The sequence below is a fragment of the Megalopta genalis genome, unplaced genomic scaffold (assembly GCF_051020955.1).
Source record: "Megalopta genalis isolate 19385.01 unplaced genomic scaffold, iyMegGena1_principal scaffold0242, whole genome shotgun sequence".
Lineage (NCBI taxonomy): Eukaryota > Metazoa > Arthropoda > Insecta > Hymenoptera > Halictidae > Megalopta > Megalopta genalis.
In genome coordinates, this window is record NW_027476311.1 from 55,001 (window position 1) to 63,874 (window position 8,874).

The window sequence follows — 8,874 nt, forward strand, 5'->3', positions numbered from 1 at the left end:
CCATCTCTGGTCGGAACTCTGTTTTGCATGTATTAGCTCTAGAATTACCACAGTTATCCAAGTAAATTTTAGTACGATCTAAGAAACCATAACTGATTTAATGAGCCATTCGCGGTTTCACCTTAATACGGCATGTACTGAGACATGCATGGCTTAATCTTTGAGACAAGCATATGACTACTGGCAGGATCAACCAGGGAACTATACAATATGTATATATAAAATGGACAAAATTTAAATCCTTTTCCATCGTCGCCTGTTTCATATATATATGTCAGGTCGACACACCACTTTTCTCTTTCAAATATGTACAAGTTTTGCCACATTCCGCGCTTGTAACATATCTTCTTTAACGCTCAATTTCTTTCATTTTTCTACCATACAGATATTTTACCGTACGCCCAAAAACGTACGTATTATATTTTTGTTCTATCATAAAATCACATTTTTCTACGTACGCCAGCTTCGTACGTTTCTATCTTTGCCTTCATAAAATCACAAGATAATTTTATCTTCAAGAGTCTCGCTATTAACATCTTGTAAGATAAATGTACGTCCCAGCTAAAACGTACAAATACTTCAAATTAAGTAATAATATATCATCGCTATTGACAAATTTTTAAGATCCAAGACACAGTTCTCTCTATATGTTTTAATATTTTTTATGTACTCAAATATATTCAAAGGAAAAAGTACATGGGTGATGCCATAGTCGTGGAAGCGCGTACGCTCACGCTGATCTTCTGACCGCCGGAAGCACGAAACCTCTGATCTGGGCAAAATCGGCAAGCCGAGGAAGAACGGACAGGACACATGCTGGACTGGCGAGAAAGCGTGTTCTTCCGCTCGCGCTAGGCATTTCGATTTCTGACACCTCTTGATTTAAAAAATCAGTTTTTTGATAGTTTTCTCTCTCCACTGGGCTATTCATTTTAGCCACAGTTTTCAATTGGTACGATTTGCTTCCAAATCTTACAGATGCATTTTAAAAAATTTTTCCATCGCTCGGACAGAAGAGTCGATTGCTCAGTGAGTACGAGTATACATACAAAGTGCATACGGGTAACCAACCCCGTAGGGCTTGCCACATATGGGCCATTCGGTCAAAGACACCGACCCGTGGCCACGCTGTGTGGAGAAAAGTCCGTAACGTAAACGGCACGAAACAGTCAGGACCGAAGCCCCGAAGGAGCTCTGAGACAGCTTCTCGACCGAGATCGTAGAATTGGCCCAAAACCCGCTCTGCTCCGTCCGCCTCGCACGGACCGTGTATCTCTTATAGATACCGAACGGCCGGCAAGGACGCCGGCGCCGCCGGCCGAATAGCACGCGCGCTTATGAGTGTAAACCGCCGCGGCAACAGACCGCCCGGCCGTGCTGTTGTAACATAGCGCGTGAACGAACGAAAAAAAAATTTATAGTAAACATTAAAATAAATTACATTACCGTAAACTAGACAAAAAATTACACATTTTTTCCCAATATGAAAATTTTCACAAACTTTTCAAAGTCCCATCGCATCGAGTAAACTTTTTTAATAACGCTTCCGCACGATTCTAAATGCTTAATCCATATGTGAAATCGTTCACTGATCACGAATATCGTATTTAAAAAAATTACAAAAATTTATTTTTCAAAATAATCAAAAAAAACCGAAAAATCACAAGAGTAAAGTACCATTATTTTAAACAATATGTCGTTCTAAATGCTTAATCCCTATGTAAAAAAGTTATCTAAGCAAGAATATGTAATTGAAAAAAATTAGAAAAATTTATTTTAGCCGTAAATCGAAAATAATGGGGACACCGGAGCTGTTCGAAGCGCCGAGACGCGCCGCGTACGGCCGAATATTTTCTAAGTCCCAACGTACCGATCAAGAGTAAAGTACCATTTTCCTACATTAGATTTCGTTCTAAATGCTTAATCCCTATGTAAAAACGTTAGTTAAGCAAGAATATCGTATTTTTAAAAAAATCTAATGATAGGATTTCCCAGAAAATTGAAAAAACCGAAAAATGTCAAGAGTAAAGTGCCATTTTCTGACATTAGATTTCGTTCTAAATGCTTAATCCCTATGTAGAAACGTTAGTTAAGCAAGAATATCGTATTTCTAAAAAAATCTAATGATAGGATTTTTCAGAAAATTGAAAAAACCGTAAAATGTCAAGAGTAAAGTGCCCTTATTTTAAACAATGTATCGTTCTAAATGCTTAATCCCTATGTAAAAAAGTTATTTTAGCAGGAATATGTTATTGAAAAAAATTAGAAAAATTTATTTTAGCCGTAAATCGAAAATAATGGATCGAGCGAATCGGTCGATTGCGCCGAGACGCGCTATGATGCAACAGACGAGCGATTGGAACGCCCGAATATTTTCAAAGTCCCAACGTACCGATCAAGAGTAAAGTACCATTTTCCTACATTAGATTTCGTTCTAAATGCTTAATCCCTATGTAAAAACGTTAGTTAAGCAAGAATATCGTATTTTTAAAAAAATCTAATGATAGGATTTCCCAGAAAATTGAAAAAACCGAAAAATGTCAAGAGTAAAGTGCCATTTTCTGACATTAGATTTCGTTCTAAATGCTTAATCCCTATGTAGAAACGTTAGTTAAGCAAGAATATCGTATTTTTAAAAAAATCTAATGATAGGATTTTTCAGAAAATTGAAAAAACCGTAAAATGTCAAGAGTAAAGTGCCCTTATTTTAAACAATGTATCGTTCTAAATGCTTAATCCCTATGTAAAAAAGTTATTTTAGCAGGAATATGTTATTGAAAAAAATTAGAAAAATTTATTTTAGCCGTAAATCGAAAATAATGGGGACACCGGAGCTGTTCGAAGCGCCGAGCGCGCCGCGTACGCCCGAATATTTTCAAAGTCCCAACGTACCGATCAAGAGTAAAGTACCATTTTCCTACATTAGATTTCGTTCTAAATGCTTAATCCCTATGTAAAAACGTTAGTTAAGCAAGAATATCGTATTTTTAAAAAAATCTAATGATAGGATTTTCCAGAAAATTGAAAAAACCGAAAAATGTCAAGAGTAAAGTGCCATTTTCTGACATTAGATTTCGTTCTAAATGCTTAATCCCTATGTAGAAACGTTAGTTAAGCAAGAATATCGTATTTTTAAAAAAATCTAATGATAGGATTTTTCAGAAAATTGAAAAAACCGTAAAATGTCAAGAGTAAAGTGCCCTTATTTTAAACAATGTATCGTTCTAAATGCTTAATCCCTATGTAAAAAAGTTATTTTAGCAGGAATATGTTATTGAAAAAAATTAGAAAAATTTATTTTAGCCGTAAATCGAAAATAATGGGGACACCGGAGCTGTTCGAAGCGCCGAGCGCGCCGCGTACGCCCGAATATTTTCAAAGTCCCAACGTACCGATCAAGAGTAAAGTACCATTTTCCTACATTAGATTTCGTTCTAAATGCTTAATCCCTATGTAAAAACGTTAGTTAAGCAAGAATATCGTATTTTTAAAAAAATCTAATGATAGGATTTTCCAGAAAATTGAAAAAACCGAAAAATGTCAAGAGTAAAGTGCCATTTTCTGACATTAGATTTCGTTCTAAATGCTTAATCCCTATGTAGAAACGTTAGTTAAGCAAGAATATCGTATTTTTAAAAAAATCTAATGATAGGATTTTTCAGAAAATTGAAAAAACCGTAAAATGTCAAGAGTAAAGTGCCCTTATTTTAAACAATGTATCGTTCTAAATGCTTAATCCCTATGTAAAAAAGTTATTTTAGCAGGAATATGTTATTGAAAAAAATTAGAAAAATTTATTTTAGCCGTAAATCGAAAATAATGGGGACACCGGAGCTGTTCGAAGCGCCGAGCGCGCCGCGTACGCCCGAATATTTTCAAAGTCCCAACGTACCGATCAAGAGTAAAGTACCATTTTCCTACATTAGATTTCGTTCTAAATGCTTAATCCCTATGTAAAAACGTTAGTTAAGCAAGAATATCGTATTTTTAAAAAAATCTAATGATAGGATTTTCCAGAAAATTGAAAAAACCGAAAAATGTCAAGAGTAAAGTGCCATTTTCTGACATTAGATTTCGTTCTAAATGCTTAATCCCTATGTAGAAACGTTAGTTAAGCAAGAATATCGTATTTTTAAAAAAATCTAATGATAGGATTTTTCAGAAAATTGAAAAAACCGTAAAATGTCAAGAGTAAAGTGCCCTTATTTTAAACAATGTATCGTTCTAAATGCTTAATCCCTATGTAAAAAAGTTATTTAAGCAGGAATATGTTATTGAAAAAAATTAGAAAAATTTATTTTAGCCGTAAATCGAAAATAATGGATCGAGCGAATCGGTCGATTGCGCCGAGACGCGCTATGATGCAACAGACGAGCGATTGGAACGCCCGAATATTTTCAAAGTCCCAACGTACCGATCAAGAGTAAAGTACCATTTTCCTACATTAGATTTCGTTCTAAATGCTTAATCCCTATGTAAAAACGTTAGTTAAGCAAGAATATCGTATTTTTAAAAAAATCTAATGATAGGATTTTCCAGAAAATTGAAAAAACCGAAAAATGTCAAGAGTAAAGTGCCATTTTCTGACATTAGATTTCGTTCTAAATGCTTAATCCCTATGTAGAAACGTTAGTTAAGCAAGAATATCGTATTTTTAAAAAAATCTAATGATAGGATTTTTCAGAAAATTGAAAAAACCGTAAAATGTCAAGAGTAAAGTGCCCTTACTTTAAACAATGTATCGTTCTAAATGCTTAATCCCTATGTAAAAAAGTTATTTAAGCAGGAATATGTTATTGAAAAAAATTAGAAAAATTTATTTTAGCCGTAAATCGAAAATAATGGATCGAGCGAATCGGTCGATTGCGCCGAGACGCGCTATGATGCAACAGACGAGCGATTGGAACGCCCGAATATTTTCAAAGTCCCAACGTACCGATCAAGAGTAAAGTACCATTTTCCTACATTAGATTTCGTTCTAAATGCTTAATCCCTATGTAAAAACGTTAGTTAAGCAAGAATATCGTATTTTTAAAAAAATCTAATGATAGGATTTTCCAGAAAATTGAAAAAACCGAAAAATGTCAAGAGTAAAGTGCCATTTTCTGACATTAGATTTCGTTCTAAATGCTTAATCCCTATGTAGAAACGTTAGTTAAGCAAGAATATCGTATTTTTAAAAAAATCTAATGATAGGATTTTTCAGAAAATTGAAAAAACCGTAAAATGTCAAGAGTAAAGTGCCCTTATTTTAAACAATGTATCGTTCTAAATGCTTAATCCCTATGTAAAAAAGTTATTTTAGCAGGAATATGTTATTGAAAAAAATTAGAAAAATTTATTTTAGCCGTAAATCGAAAATAATGGGGACACCGGAGCTGTTCGAAGCGCCGAGCGCGCCGCGTACGCCCGAATATTTTCAAAGTCCCAACGTACCGATCAAGAGTAAAGTACCATTTTCCTACATTAGATTTCGTTCTAAATGCTTAATCCCTATGTAAAAACGTTAGTTAAGCAAGAATATCGTATTTTTAAAAAAATCTAATGATAGGATTTTCCAGAAAATTGAAAAAACCGAAAAATGTCAAGAGTAAAGTGCCATTTTCTGACATTAGATTTCGTTCTAAATGCTTAATCCCTATGTAGAAACGTTAGTTAAGCAAGAATATCGTATTTTTAAAAAAATCTAATGATAGGATTTTTCAGAAAATTGAAAAAACCGTAAAATGTCAAGAGTAAAGTGCCCTTATTTTAAACAATGTATCGTTCTAAATGCTTAATCCCTATGTAAAAAAGTTATTTAAGCAGGAATATGTTATTGAAAAAAATTAGAAAAATTTATTTTAGCCGTAAATCGAAAATAATGGATCGATCGAATCGGTCGATTGCGCCGAGACGCGCTATGATGCAACAGACGAGCGATTGGAACGCCCGAATATTTTCAAAGTCCCAACGTACCGATCAAGAGTAAAGTACCATTTTCCTACATTAGATTTCGTTCTAAATGCTTAATCCCTATGTAAAAACGTTAGTTAAGCAAGAATATCGTATTTTTAAAAAAATCTAATGATAGGATTTTCCAGAAAATTGAAAAAACCGAAAAATGTCAAGAGTAAAGTGCCATTTTCTGACATTAGATTTCGTTCTAAATGCTTAATCCCTATGTAGAAACGTTAGTTAAGCAAGAATATCGTATTTTTAAAAAAATCTAATGATAGGATTTTTCAGAAAATTGAAAAAACCGTAAAATGTCAAGAGTAAAGTGCCCTTATTTTAAACAATGTATCGTTCTAAATGCTTAATCCCTATGTAAAAAAGTTATTTTAGCAGGAATATGTTATTGAAAAAAATTAGAAAAATTTATTTTAGCCGTAAATCGAAAATAATGGGGACACCGGAGCTGTTCGAAGCGCCGAGCGCGCCGCGTACGCCCGAATATTTTCAAAGTCCCAACGTACCGATCAAGAGTAAAGTACCATTTTCCTACATTAGATTTCGTTCTAAATGCTTAATCCCTATGTAAAAACGTTAGTTAAGCAAGAATATCGTATTTTTAAAAAAATCTAATGATAGGATTTTCCAGAAAATTGAAAAAACCGAAAAATGTCAAGAGTAAAGTGCCATTTTCTGACATTAGATTTCGTTCTAAATGCTTAATCCCTATGTAGAAACGTTAGTTAAGCAAGAATATCGTATTTTTAAAAAAATCTAATGATAGGATTTTTCAGAAAATTGAAAAAACCGTAAAATGTCAAGAGTAAAGTGCCCTTATTTTAAACAATGTATCGTTCTAAATGCTTAATCCCTATGTAAAAAAGTTATTTAAGCAGGAATATGTTATTGAAAAAAATTAGAAAAATTTATTTTAGCCGTAAATCGAAAATAATGGATCGATCGAATCGGTCGATTGCGCCGAGACGCGCTATGATGCAACAGACGAGCGATTGGAACGCCCGAATATTTTCAAAGTCCCAACGTACCGATCAAGAGTAAAGTACCATTTTCCTACATTAGATTTCGTTCTAAATGCTTAATCCCTATGTAAAAACGTTAGTTAAGCAAGAATATCGTATTTTTAAAAAAATCTAATGATAGGATTTCCCAGAAAATTGAAAAAACCGAAAAATGTCAAGAGTAAAGTGCCATTTTCTGACATTAGATTTCGTTCTAAATGCTTAATCCCTATGTAGAAACGTTAGTTAAGCAAGAATATCGTATTTTTAAAAAAATCTAATGATAGGATTTTTCAGAAAATTGAAAAAACCGTAAAATGTCAAGAGTAAAGTGCCCTTATTTTAAACAATGTATCGTTCTAAATGCTTAATCCCTATGTAAAAAAGTTATTTTAGCAGGAATATGTTATTGAAAAAAATTAGAAAAATTTATTTTAGCCGTAAATCGAAAATAATGGGGACACCGGAGCTGTTCGAAGCGCCGAGCGCGCCGCGTACGCCCGAATATTTTCAAAGTCCCAACGTACCGATCAAGAGTAAAGTACCATTTTCCTACATTAGATTTCGTTCTAAATGCTTAATCCCTATGTAAAAACGTTAGTTAAGCAAGAATATCGTATTTTTAAAAAAATCTAATGATAGGATTTTCCAGAAAATTGAAAAAACCGAAAAATGTCAAGAGTAAAGTGCCATTTTCTGACATTAGATTTCGTTCTAAATGCTTAATCCCTATGTAGAAACGTTAGTTAAGCAAGAATATCGTATTTTTAAAAAAATCTCATGATAGGATTTTTCAGAAAATTGAAAAAACCGTAAAATGTCAAGAGTAAAGTGCCCTTATTTTAAACAATGTATCGTTCTAAATGCTTAATCCCTATGTAAAAAAGTTATTTTAGCAGGAATATGTTATTGAAAAAAATTAGAAAAATTTATTTTAGCCGTAAATCGAAAATAATGGGGACACCGGAGCTGTTCGAAGCGCCGAGCGCGCCGCGTACGCCCGAATATTTTCAAAGTCCCAACGTACCGATCAAGAGTAAAGTACCATTTTCCTACATTAGATTTCGTTCTAAATGCTTAATCCCTATGTAAAAACGTTAGTTAAGCAAGAATATCGTATTTTTAAAAAAATCTAATGATAGGATTTTCCAGAAAATTGAAAAAACCGAAAAATGTCAAGAGTAAAGTGCCATTTTCTGACATTAGATTTCGTTCTAAATGCTTAATCCCTATGTAGAAACGTTAGTTAAGCAAGAATATCGTATTTTTAAAAAAATCTAATGATAGGATTTTTCAGAAAATTGAAAAAACCGTAAAATGTCAAGAGTAAAGTGCCCTTATTTTAAACAATGTATCGTTCTAAATGCTTAATCCCTATGTAAAAAAGTTATTTAAGCAGGAATATGTTATTGAAAAAAATTAGAAAAATTTATTTTAGCCGTAAATCGAAAATAATGGATCGAGCGAATCGGTCGATTGCGCCGAGACGCGCTATGATGCAACAGACGAGCGATTGGAACGCCCGAATATTTTCAAAGTCCCAACGTACCGATCAAGAGTAAAGTACCATTTTCCTACATTAGATTTCGTTCTAAATGCTTAATCCCTATGTAAAAACGTTAGTTAAGCAAGAATATCGTATTTTTAAAAAAATCTAATGATAGGATTTTCCAGAAAATTGAAAAAACCGAAAAATGTCAAGAGTAAAGTGCCATTTTCTGACATTAGATTTCGTTCTAAATGCTTAATCCCTATGTAGAAACGTTAGTTAAGCAAGAATATCGTATTTTTAAAAAAATCTAATGATAGGATTTTTCAGAAAATTGAAAAAACCGTAAAATGTCAAGAGTAAAGTGCCCTTACTTTAAACAATGTATCGTTCTAAATGCTTAATCCCTATGTAAAAAAGTTATTTAAGCAG

General features: G+C 33.2%; 1 non-coding gene across 1 annotated transcript in view; it reads right to left on the minus strand.

Moving 5' to 3' along the window:
• Positions 1-200, minus strand: part of LOC143262926 (small subunit ribosomal RNA) — a 1,921-nt gene extending 1,721 nt beyond the window's left edge. The window contains exon 1 of the ribosomal RNA XR_013036549.1: positions 1-200. This exon is cut by the window's left edge and continues 1,721 nt beyond it. This is a non-coding gene — a ribosomal RNA (small subunit ribosomal RNA).
• Positions 201-8,874: the final 8,674 nt, after the last annotated feature.